This window comes from Amblyraja radiata, chromosome 23 (genome assembly GCF_010909765.2).
Source record: "Amblyraja radiata isolate CabotCenter1 chromosome 23, sAmbRad1.1.pri, whole genome shotgun sequence".
In the NCBI taxonomy this organism is placed as follows: Eukaryota; Metazoa; Chordata; class Chondrichthyes; order Rajiformes; family Rajidae; genus Amblyraja; species Amblyraja radiata.
In genome coordinates this window covers 38,756,266-38,769,401 of record NC_045978.1, presented here as the reverse complement: position 1 = coordinate 38,769,401, position 13,136 = coordinate 38,756,266, and the positions used below count along the sequence as shown (strand labels likewise).

Genomic DNA, 13,136 nt, shown 5'->3' with positions numbered 1-13,136 from the left:
TCTCCCGACGCCGGAGCACCATCACCCGGCGAGAACATCGGGCGCCGTGGCGGCGACTGTGGAGGCCTCAATAGGCCCGACTTTGGGTGGACAAGAGGATGGGGACTGGACTTTGTGCCTTCCCCCACAGTGGGAATCACTGTGGGGGGATGTTTTTGTGTTGAACTTCTTTTTGAATGCTATGTTGTATTTTTATTAGTGTGCAGCAAGGACATCAGAATTACCCCTGAATAAGGGGCTTAATAAAGTTTAATCTAATCTAATCTCTTTTGGCTCTGCAGATAGCTGTCCACTGTCTCTCCAATGGACCAATTTTATCCCTCGTTATCCTTTTGCTGTTAATATATCTGTAGAAAACCTTTGGATTTACTTTCACCTTACTTGCCAAAGCAACCTCATATCTTCTTTTAGCTTTTCTAATTTCTTTCTTAAGATTCTTTTTACATTCCTTATACTCCTCAAGCACCTCATTTACTTCATGCTGCCTATAATTATTGTAGATCTCCCTCTTTTTCCGTACAAGATGTCCAATTTCCCTTGAAAACCAGGGCTCTTTCCAATTTTTACTGTTTCCTTTCAACCGAACAGGAACATAAAGATTCTGTACTCTTAAAATTTCCCCTTTAAATGTCCTCCATTTCTCTTCTACATCCTTCCCATAAAACAAAATGTCCCAGTTCACTCCTTTTAAATCATTTCGCAATCTCATCAAAGTTAGCCTTTCTCCAATCAAAAATCTCAACCCTAGGTCCAGTTCTGACCCTCTCCATAATTATATTGAAACTAATGGTATTGTGATCACTGGACCCGAAGTGCTCCCCAACGCATACCTCCGCCACCTGTCCCGTCTCATTTCCTAACAGGAGGTCCAGCACTGCCCCTCCTCTAGTAGGTACCTCTATGTATTGCTGCAAAAAACTATCCTGCACACATTTTACAAACTCCAAACCATCCAGCCCATTTACAGAATGTGTTTCCCAGTCTATGCGTGGAAAGTTGAAATCTCCCACAATCACTACCTTGTGCTTACTACTAATATCTGCTATCTCTTTACATATTTGCTCTTCCAATTCTCGATCCCCATTTGGCGGTCTATAATACACCCCTATAAGTGTTGCTACACCTTTCCCACTTCTCAGTTCCACCCAAATAGCCTCCCTAGATGAGCCCTCCAATCTATCCTGCCAAAGCACTGCTGTAATATCTTCCCTGACTAGCAATGCAACACCTCCACCTCTTGCCCCTCCAATTCTATCACACCTGAAGCGACGAAATCCTGGAATATTTAGTTTCCAATCACAGCCCTCCTGCAACCATGTTTCACTGATCACCACAACATCATACTTCCAGCTGTCTATCCAGACTCTAAGCTCCTCCATCTTTCTTACAATGCTCCTAGCGTTAAAATATGCACATTTAAGAAACCCCCCACCTCTTATTCTCTGTTTATTTCCTTTTTCTTCTTTCTCCTCTTGTGCCCGAGTGCTTCCCTTTTCAATACAATACAATACAATACAATTTATTGTCATTTGAGCCTCAGTGAGGCTCAAACAAAATTCTGTTTCCACAGCCATACAAACAAAGACAATTGCTAGACATACACACAATTTAGTTCACACAAACATCCATCACAGTGGACCCACTGTGATGGAAGGCAAAGTATTTTCTCTCCACTGTTCTCCATGTCTCTCCCGATGTCCAAGCCCCAGGTGGGCGATGATAAGTCCCACGGCCATTTTAGGCCGCGCCGGGCGATTTACGGCCCCGCTCCCGGTCTAGAAGTCTCGAAGTTGGAGCCTCCGGCGGGCGCTGTAATGTCCCACGGCCATGAAGCCGTGCTGGGCGATGTATGACCCCGCTCCGGGTCGTTCCAACCCCGCGACACGGGCTGGAGAAGTCGCGTTGCGGGAGCTCCGGGAAGCGGTCTCTCCCCCCGGACCCGTGAGCTCCCGATGTCCCAGTCCACCGGACCTGCGGCTGCGTTGCTGGAGCCTACGAGCCCCATGAGTCGAGTCGCAGCAGCGAGTCACCACCGCTCCCCACGCTCCGAGGCCGGCCAGCCCCACGATGGTGAGTAGTCCGCAGCCCTGCAGTCTCCTGAGCCCCTGGGTCGTTCAGGCTGGAGGCCGCTCCACGGTGCTAGGCCCCAACGACAACGGAGACCCGACAGGGAAAAGGTCGGGTCTCCCGGACAGGGAAGAGATTTTAAACAGTTCCCCCCGCCCCCCACATATACACATTTAAAACCAGTATTAAAAAACACCAACACTACATTTAACTAGACAAAAAAATAAAAAAAAGACAGACAGGCTGTAGGGGCCGCTGCAACGGGTGAGTCGCGCCGCCAACCACTTCTGCTTCCTGCCTCCCATTCTGTCTACTAGCTTTCTCTATTTGAGTCCCTCGCCCCAACCATTCTAGTTTAAAGTCTCCCCAGTAGCCTTTGCAAATTTCCCCGCCAGGATATTGGTCCCCCTCGGGTTCAAGTGCAACCCATCCTTTCTGTACAGGTCCCACCTTCCCCAAAAGAAGTCCCAACGATCCAGAAACTTGAATCCCTGCCCTCTGCACCAGTCTTTCAGCCACGCATTTATCCTCCACCTCGCTCCATTCCTACTCTCATTGTCGCGTGGCACAGGCAGTAATCCTGAGATTGTTACCTTTTTGGACCTTTTCCTTAACTCTCTTCCCAACTCCATAAATCCTCCCTTCAGGACCTCTTCCCTTTTTTTACCTATGTCATTGGTACCTATATGTACCACGGCCTCAGGCTCCTCTCCCTCTGATTTCAGGATATCTTGGACGCGTTAAGACACGTCAGAGACCTTGGCACCAGGGAGGCAGACCACCATCCTGGTCTCCCGACTGCGTCCACAGAATCGCCTATCCGATCCCCTAACAATAGAGTCCCCAATTACTATTGCCCTCTTCTTTTTGTCCCTACCTTTCAGAGCAACAGGGCCGGTCTCTGTGCTGGAGGCCCGTCCGCTGTTGCTACCCCCGGGCAGGCTGTCACCCCCATCCGTACTCAAACAGGAGTACTTATTTGTTAGGTGTACCGACATCGGAGTACTCACTCGTCCCTGCCTCTGCCCCATGCCCTTCCTTAGCGTGACCCACATGTCTCTCTCCCGTGGTTTTGGAGTGACCACCTCCCTATAACTCCTCTCTATGATCTCCTCATTCTCCCTGACCAGACAGAGGTCATCGAGCTGCTGCTCCAGGATCCTAATACGGTCCCTTAGGAGCCCCATCTCTACGCACCTGGTGCAGATGTGGATATCTGGAGGGCCATCCGACACCATGACCTCCCACATCTGACATCCAGAACAGTACACTGCTCTGGCTGTCATTCTCCCGCCTTACATTGGATCCGATACAAGTATAATACAATAGAAACTGCTGGGAGAAATCAGCAGGTATCTGACTCACAACAGCTGCTCCCTCTTGACCTTTAAACTGTACCTTTATTATATAAACAAAAAGCACTGTACCTTTACTAAAGCACTGTACTCTTAGCTCACTGTACCTTTACTAAAGCACTGTACCTTTAGCCCACTGTACCCTTGGCTCACTGTACCTTTACTAAAGCACTGTACCTTTAGCCCACTGTACCCTTGGCTCACTGTACCTTTACTAAAGCACTGTACCTTTAACCAGAAAGCAGAAATGCCAACCTGAGGTTGATCCCAATCAGCTGCTTCCTCTAGTCTGCTTCCACCAATCAGCGGCTTCCACCAGAACCCTCCCTATGAAGTGTGGAACGTTACAGATTTCGGTAAAAGCCCTGACCCTCCTCCACTCGCTCCAACGGTTCCCGGGCCTCTGTGAAAGAAAGCCCCGCGCTCGATTTAAGTACTCACAGCCCTGACCCTCCTCCACTCGCTCCAATGGTTCCCGGGCTTTTTAGAAACCGGGAGATCACATAGGCCAAGGCAGACTGAGCGAAGGTGTTCAGCAAATGTTGGCCAGTCTACGCCTGGTCCTGCTGATATACAGAAGTCCACACCAAGAATAATAAATGCAATAGATGAGGTTGGAGGAGGTGCAAGTGAACATCCACCTCACCTGAAAAGACTGTCGAGGTCACTGTTACACTGTTTGGTATTCTACGTTCAATGTTAATACTATTTCTCTTCCCACAGATGCACACTGAGCCACTGAGAATTTTCTATTTTTAATTGTAGCAGATAGTCGTGGCCTTAATGCTCATAGGTTCACAAGTTCATGTGACAGGGTCAGAATTAGGCTATTCAGCCCATCAAGTCTACTCCGCCATTCTAAATCATGTCTGACAACTCTTATAGAATTTTTCGAGGATGTAACTAGTAGAGTGGATAAGGAAGAACCAGTGGATGTGCAATATCTGGACTTTCAGAAGGCTTTCGACAAGGTCCCACATAAGAGATTAATATGCAAACTTAAAGCACACGGTATTGGGGGTTGAGTATTGATGTGGATAGAGAACTGGCTGGCAAACAGGAAGCAAAGAGTAGGAGTAAATGGGTCCTTTTCAGAATGGCAGGCAGTGACTAGTGGGGTACCGCAAGGCTCAGTGCTGGGACCCCAGCTATTTACAATATATATTAATGATCTGGATGAGGGAATTGAATGCAACATCTCCAAGTTTGCGGATGACACGAAGCTGGGGGGCAGTTTTTAGCGACTGCAAGTTTGACGCCAATGAGCATAGCTTGACTTCTCCTGATGTAGGTGCTGTCGGAGGTTGTCACCAGGATGACGTAGGTTGTTACCGTTTTTTCGGTGACCTGCTACGATGATGACAGTTGCCGGCAGTTGCCTAAAAAATCGCCAAGTAGGACAGGCCCATAACTCAGCGGGTCAGACAGCAACTTGGGAGAAAAGGAATGGGTGCCGTTTCGGGTCAAGACCGTTCTTCAGAGTAAAGAAGGGTCTTGACCCGAAATGGCACCTATTCCTTTGCACCAGAGATGCTTTCTGACCTGCTGAGTTACTCCAGGTTTTTGTATCTATCTTCTGTTTAAACCAGGGTCTGCATTTCCTTCCTACGCACTTATGTTCTGTGCATATGGGTGTGTAGTGCATTTATTGTATTGATAATGTTGCATTGCAGAGTATAGGTGGACAAGATGCACACAACCATGCATTGCGTACACCTCGGTATCTACAGTCTTGCTACTTGCAGTTCTACATTGGATAAATATCCACTTGCATCTCCCTAGCAAGCAGTCTTTAGCCTTTCCTGAAAACAAGACTGCAGAGGAAAATAGTTGATAGTGAAAGGAATGATGTTTTGGGGTAAGTGACATTTGGCTAGTTTCCATGCAGCACAGTCTATTTCTAAGTTCACTTGCAGAACAGACATACGTGCAAAAATGTTCATTTTTAAAGTCCGAGCCATGTTCTGCTAATTTAATTTACTCTCTTTGTACGTGCAAGTCTCATTATGAGCACTTAGAGCCTATTCCCATTATCACCCCAGATGTACCGTGTCAGAGTATAAATTTGATAGACTTTTATAGGCAGCTTTAAAATGAATTTTATGCCATTCCAGGCTTCAGACCAGGTGTGATTCTTGGTTTTATTATTCTTATCTGGCATATGACCAAATGTGAAATGAAATGATCTGTTAGAGTCATAGAATCAAACAGCGTGGAAACTCACCCTTCCGCCCAACTTGCCCACTCCGACCAACTTGCCCCATCCACACTAGTCCCACCTGCTTGCGTTTGGTCCATATCCATCTAAACATATCCTATCCATGTATCTGTCCAAATGTCTTTTAAGCATTGTGATAGTAACTGCCTCAACCGTGTGCGGGCGTGGCGTTGAAGGACGGGAAGCCGAAGCGAAGGAAGCCAAATAACCCAACGGAAACTACGCCGAAAAGCCAAATAACCGAAAGCGTACAAAGCCGAAAAGCCAAATAACCGAAAGGGCGGGACGCCTAAACACCTACGAACCAAAAGGGCGGGACGGCTAAAGGCCAACTAACCGAGAGGGCGCAATGCCGAAAAGCCAACTCACCGAAAGGGTGCGACACAGTAATGTGGGGATCATTTTCCCACACAAGACCGCCCGGGGCTGGAGGGTGACTGGGCACTCTGAACCCGAGCACCAAGGTGTAAGCGGCCCGAAGGAGCGCATCCCTCGGGACAGCCCACACTCTCCCGGGGTCAGCGCTTTGCGGCCATGGCTGCCCTCCGCCTCATCTCCCCTGTGCAGCCACACTGTGATGGGCTGTGGGTCAGCAGCGCACTCAGACACGTGGCCGGATGGAGCGGGGCCGCGGACACACGAGGACAAAAACCCGGCGGCACCTCCGTCAGCTGCAGCATAGTTGGGGACAGTCCGCCCACCCAGAGTCACTGATCGCGATGCACCGCCAACGGACCCCGACCCACACACCAGTGTGATTCACCCCCCAACCCGCGAACCCTGACACCCACACCGGGTGATTCATCTCCCCCACCCCCGGCCGTGGGGACAGATGGCCTGGGGCACTGGCAGCCATACTAAATCGCCTTTAAAACATGGTGGGGGGGGGACAAATTCCCTGGCGGGGCGATGACAAGTGTGCATGGCAATGAACCATTTAATCTCCTCCCACTCCTCCCACTCCTCCCCCTTGACAACAAGAAGCACATTTTATTTATTTTTTAAACACAGTAATACCATCCAGTTGCTTGCAAAACGCACAAAACAAGCTCCCACGCACAAAACACCAGATAATCTGTTTTTTTTCAGTTTAATTGCAGTTCATTTGTTTTTTGAACATTGCGCATTTTCGCAGCGGTGTCGAGTAAATCGTACTTTTTTACCCCACAGATGATACATTATTCTCAAATCACATACCTTACCTCTATTATCCCTCTACATAAAAACAAAGTGTCAATGCCTCTTCAATGCCTACTAATCCACCCATAGCTTCAGATGCAGGTACAGCTGAATGGATTTGGCGCTCGGAACAATGACCGCATTAGAAGATCATCTGAGCATCCTGAAATCAATCTCATGAGCACGAGCGAAAGATCGCCGAGTGACGCGGTATCGATCAGCCCACATCACACAGAGTGGTTAAGAATGAAATGGAAATTGCAAATTATTCAACTGCAACTTTCCCCCTTCCCCGACACAAAGGCAGCAATAACATATTTGCCACATGTTTAATCTTTTTCCCGAATATGCATAAAAAAAGAGGCAGTATATATACTGTGTATAGACAAAGTGGGACCCGTTGGGTCCTATGTTCACACGGGAGGGCTGGTCCCCCAACGCAATATTCCACCTCTCCACCAATTCCAATATTAGTGGCCAGTGGGGGGGAGGGGGAGGTTCTTCTTTCTGGAGCGCTAGTATGGGTATTGTGAGCTGAAGGAACTGGTTTCCAGAGGGCTAGTATGGACATTGTGGGCTAAATGGATTATTGGGGTGACAGCTCAGTCACTCAAGCCTGATGTGCTGGCAGCTCATTCACGGCTGGTGGGCGAGCAGTTGACTCACGGCTATTCCTTGAAATTCCATTTCAAGCAGGGTGCAAGGCCACCAAATTCAAATGCAGTTCCCTACCATTTCAAGCAGGGTGCAAGGCCACCAAACTCAAATGCAATTTTCCTACCTCTTCAAGCAGGGTGCAAGGCCACTGAATTCAAGTGGTTTCCGATCACTTCAAGCAGGGTGCAGGGCCACCAAACTAAAGTGCAGTTTCCTACCACTTCAAGCAGGGTGCAGAGCCACCAAACTCAAGTGCAGTTCCCTACCACTTCAAGCAGGGTGCAGGGCCACCAAACTCAAGTGCAGTTTCATACCATTTCATGCAGGGTGCAAGGCCACCAAATTCAAATGCAGTTCCATACCATGTCATGCAGGGTGCAAGGCCACCACATTCAAATGCAGTATCATACCATTTCAAGCATAAAACCACAAAAACACCACATAAACACCACACTCACAGTTCAGTAGACATTTAGTGTTCAGTTGATTCACAGCTCAGACAGTGACCTCTCCCTCCCCCATCTTGCAGAAACTGAGCCACACTTCCGGGTTTATAACCCCTCCCCCTCCCACCGGAAGGGGGAGGGGCTTAATGGCGTGATTGACAGGGGAGAGATTCTCAACACTAATAACACTTTTATTTTTCATTGATGGGAAGAATCCTCTGCACCTGATGAGTGGAGGGGGACTGAGTAAGATGGCCAAAAATCACAACCGTAAGTCGTAGCATAAATCAATAGAATGCAAACAGGAAGTTGTCAAGTTACCACCACCAACAACCATTTGCAGTGCAGCATTTCAAAGCAACCACATTTTTATTTTCAAACCACATTAAGGGCACTCACAGTTGAGTCGACATGTGTTCAGTGTTATTCACAGCTCAGAAAGACGTGACCCTCTCGCTTCCTCCATCTTGCAGAGACTGAGTGAGGCACAACACTTCCAGGTTTTATAGTCCCTCCCACCAGCAGGGGCAGCAGAGAGAATGTCAACATTTTAAAAACATTAATAATTCTTTTATTTTCCATTGATGGAAAAAATCCTCTTGTCCTGCGCAGCAGAGGGGGGACTCTGAGTAAGATGGCCAAAAATTAAAGCCGTAAGTGGCAGCGTTTTAAAAAAAATCATGAAACAGAAAAACAGGAAGTGGTCAAGATCTTACTTTTAGTAATATAGATAACCTCCCCTTTCTTCTGACCATGTCTTATGCAATATTCAACAATTAGTTTAGTGTGACAATTATGTAGGAAGGAACTACAGATGCTGATTTTAACCGAAGATGGACACAAAGAGCTGGAGTAACTCAGTGGAACAGGCAGCATTTTTGGAGAAACAGAATGGGTGATGTTTTGGGTTGAGACCATTCTTCAGACCTGAAGACTGAGTCTGAAGGGTCTTGACCTGAAAAAATACAGATTACCGGGTGTGTTGTGCGTGGGAGCTTGTTGTGGGCATTACGCAGGCAACCAGATTGCACTAATGTGTTTAAACAATAAATAATACGTGCTTCTTATTGTCAAGGTGGGGGGGGGAGATAGAATTGTTCGTTGTCATGCACACTTTTCATCGGTCGGCCAGGGAATTTGTGTGTCCCCCGTGTTTTAAAAGCGATTTATGGCTGCCAGTGCCCCGGGCCGTCTGTCCCCGCGGCCGGGGGGTGAATCACCCTGGTGTGGGGGTCGGGGTCCGGTGGCGGTGCATCACAATCAGTGACTCTGGGTATGCGCAGGGACCAGACTGTCCCCAACTCTGCTGCAGCTGACGGGAACGTTGCAGTGTTTTCCTCCCCATGTGTCCGCGGCCCTGCTCCACCTGGCCCCGTGTGTGCGTGCGCTGCCGACCCACAGCCCATCACAGTGCGGCCGCATGGGGGAGACATGGCGGAGGGTGGCCGTGGCCGGACAGCGCTGACAACGGGGGAGAGTGGGGGCTGTCCAGAGGGATGCGCTCCTTCGGCCACATACATCTTGGTGAATGGTTTCAGAGTGCCCAGTCAACCTCCAGCCCCTGGCGGTTTTGTGTAGGAAAATGACCCCCCATCCTCCCATCTCCCCTGGCCAGTGATGTGATGGACGGGGGGGGATCTGGACCAATTGCTGATACGTCCCGCCCCCCGGCGACGTCATGTCCGTTATTTGGCCTTTTGTCGTTGCGTCTAAATTACTATCTAAATGGCGTCAAGTTGGGAAAAGGGGAAGTACAACGGGATCTGTGGGTCATTGTACATCAGTCTATGAAAGTAAGCATTCAGGTACAGCAGGCAGTGAAGAAAGCGAATGGCATATTGGCCTTTATAACAAGAAGAATCGAATATAGGAGCAAAGAGGTCCTTCTGCAGTTGTACAGAGCCCTAGTGAGACCACACCTGGAGTATTGTGTGCAGTTTTGGTCCCCTAATTTGAGGAAGGACATTCTTGCTATTGAGGGAGTGCAGCGTAGGTTTACAAGGTTAATTCCTGGGATGGTGGGACTGTCATATGCTGAGAGAATGGAGCAGCTGGGCTTGTACACACTGGAGTTTAGAAGGATGAGAGGATATCTCATTGAAACATATAAAATAGTTAGGAGCTTGGACACACTAGAGGCAGGGAACATGTTCCCGATGTTGGGGGAGTCCAGAACCAGGGGCCACAGTTTAAGAATAAGGAGTAAGCCATTGAGAACGGAGACGAGGAAACACCTTTTCTCCCAGAGAGTGGTGAGTCTGTGGAATTCTCTGCCTCAGAGGGTGGTGGAGGCAGGTTCTTTGGATGCTTTCAAGAGAGAGCTAGATAGAGCTCTTAAAAATAGCGGAGTCAGGGGATATGGGGAGAAGGCAGGAACAGGGTACTGATTGGGGATGTTCAGCCATGATCACATTGAATGGCGGTGCTGGCTCGAAGGGCCAAATGACCTACTCCTGCACCTATTGTCTATTGTCTATTGTCTATTGTCTGTTCGGTGAGTTGGCTTTTCGGCGTCGTATGCTTTTGATTATTTGGCTTTTCGTTGTCGTTTCATTTCAGTTATTTGGCTTCCACTTCTTCGCTTTGGCTTCTAGTCCTTCGATGCCACATCCGGGTACTGCCGCAACTACCTCATATGACAGCTCATTCCATATACCCACCATCCTTTGTGTAAAAACGTGATCCCTCAGTTTCTTAATAAATCTTTCCCCCCTCACCTTAAACCTATATCATCTGGTTCTTGATTCCTCTACTCTGGGTAAAGGACTGTGCATTTGCCCTATCTATTCCTCTCAAGATCTTATACTCTTCTACAAGATCACTGCCCACTTGAGCTCTATGGAATGATCTTAGCCTGCTCCACATCTCCCTATGGTTCAGCCCTCGAGTCCTGGCAACATCCTCATAAATCTTCTCTGCACTCTTTGCAACTTAACAACATCCTTCCCCCAGCAATGTGGGCAAAATTGAACACAATACTCCAAATGTGGCCTTGCAAATGTCTTGTGCAACTGCGACATAACCTCCCATCTTCTATACTCAATAATCTGATTGATGAAAGCCAATGTGCCGAAAACCCTCTTGACCACCCTATCTACCTGTGATGCCACTTTCAAGGAACAATGTACTAGCATTACTAGATCCCTCTGCACTACAACAATCCTTAGAGCCCTGCCATTCACTATGTAGATCCAGCCCGAGTTTGACTTCCAAAATGCGGCACAATCACAATCACAATAATACTTTATTAGCCGAGTATGTTTTGCAACATATGCGGAATTTCATTTACCAAGTCAGTCATACAAATAAAAATCAACGGAACACACAAAATACATTTTAACATAAACATCCACCACAGTGACTCCTCCACATTTCTCTCTGTGATGGAAGACGAAAAAAAGTTCAAATCTCTTCCCTTCTTTGCTCTCCCGCGGTCGGGGCCTCGAGCCCTCCGTTGATGGGAGGATCTTGACCCCCGTAGCCGGCGTCGTTTGGGGCCTCCGCATCGGGGCGATCAGCTCCTGCATTGGGGAGATGTCAGCTCCCAAGCGCCAGTGATCGGAACCCGGGTCGAGCCTCTGCTTCGTTGGAGCTTCCAGACTCGGCCTCTCCCAAGACTGCGAGCTCTTGACCGTAAGTCCACAGGCCGTGTTTGGAGCGATCCCAGGCAAGGGATGATGGTGTTTGCACTATGACCGGCTACGCAGTCATGAGTATAGAGTGAGTACAGCAGGGGGCTGAGCACGCAGCCTTGAGGTGCTCCCGTGCTGATTGTTATCGGAGGCTGACACCTTTCCACCAATTCGAACAGTCTGTGGTCTGTGAAGTGTCTACTGCAAGTAAAAGTTTAATGCCTCAGGTACTCATTTATAAAAGGGTGGACAATCAACAGTGCAAATTGCTGTGAATAAATATCCTTACAAAGACAAATTTGCATATTGATCTAGGCGGCGTGCTAAAGATAAAGAATATTGGATCTTCAGGAAGGGCAGGATAGCATGCAACAAAAGTTTTTTGCTGTACCTTGGTACACATAACAATAAACTAAACTGATACTGTGAATGGAAAGAGAGTGGAGGTGGCAAAATCAGAGCAAAAGTCTTTGGGCCAGAGAAAAAGATGAAGAAACATAGAAACTTTTTTTCAATCTCTTACCTTGCCGGAGATACGATTGTTTTCCGGATCGTATCTCCGGTCGCTCTGCAGCATAACATCATGGAGCTGGCGGCCTTACTCGGGACTGCCTTTGAGCCCCACTGCGGGGCCATAAATTTACCATCGGAGCCTGCGATCCCACCTTGGATCGACGCTCCAACCGTGGCCTGCGGATTTCAACATCGAGGAACTCGCAGTCTCGGGTAAAGACTGATGTCGGGAAGCTCCAAAGTCGCAGAAGGTTCAACTAGCCCCGACCGGGAGTCTGATCGCCCAGCGCGGGGGAACTGAGATCCCCACCGATGCGGGAACTTGATCGCCCCGATGTGGAGGGCCCGACCGGGAGTTAAGATCGTCCCGTCAACGGAAGGCTCCAGAACGCGGGAGAACAAAGAAGGAAAGAGGTTGAACTTTTTGTTTTCGCCTTCCATCACAGTGAGACATGTGGAGGAGTCACTGTGGTGGATGTTTATGTTAAATGTATTTTGTGTGTTTTGTTGCTTTTTATTGGTATGACTATGGCAAATCAAATATCTCGTATGTTGCAAAACATACTTGGCTAATAAAGCATGATTATGATTATGATACAACAAGGGTACTAATCTAATCATGAATGCCTTATGGGTGATAGGTTAAACCAATTAGCAGTAATAAAGTAGACGGTGAATTACTAGAGTGTGAATACTATGTGATTTGACAAATAACGAGAACAAGCTATCCTGGATGGACATTGTGCAATGTGAAGGAGGTAGTTGATAACCTTGTTGTGCAAATCCATTCTTTGTTAAGGTGAAAAATGAAGCGTTGAGTTTAGTTTAGAGATACAGCGCGGAAACAGGCCCTTCGGCTCACTGAGTCCGCACCGACCCCCGCAAACCAACACTATCCTACACACAATAGGGACAATTTACAATTATACCAAGCCAATTTAACCACAAACCTGTACGTCTTTGGAGTGTGGGAGGAAACCGGAGCACCCAGAGTAAACCCACGCAGGTCACGATAAATCTAATATACATCCTCAGAGTTTTATAGTCTGATTCCCAGATGAGAAAAATA

At 48.0% G+C, this 13,136-nt stretch overlaps 1 long non-coding RNA gene across 1 annotated transcript; it reads right to left on the bottom strand.

Annotated features, from left to right (window-relative positions):
- Window positions 1-992: 992 nt before the first annotated feature.
- LOC116986113 lies at window positions 993-10,753 on the bottom strand. Its single transcript, XR_004415422.1, has 3 exons — window positions 10,541-10,753; window positions 3,611-3,616; window positions 993-1,003 (listed from the first exon to the last, which is right to left on the bottom strand). It is a non-coding gene; the product is annotated as an uncharacterized LOC116986113 (long non-coding RNA).
- Window positions 10,754-13,136: the final 2,383 nt, after the last annotated feature.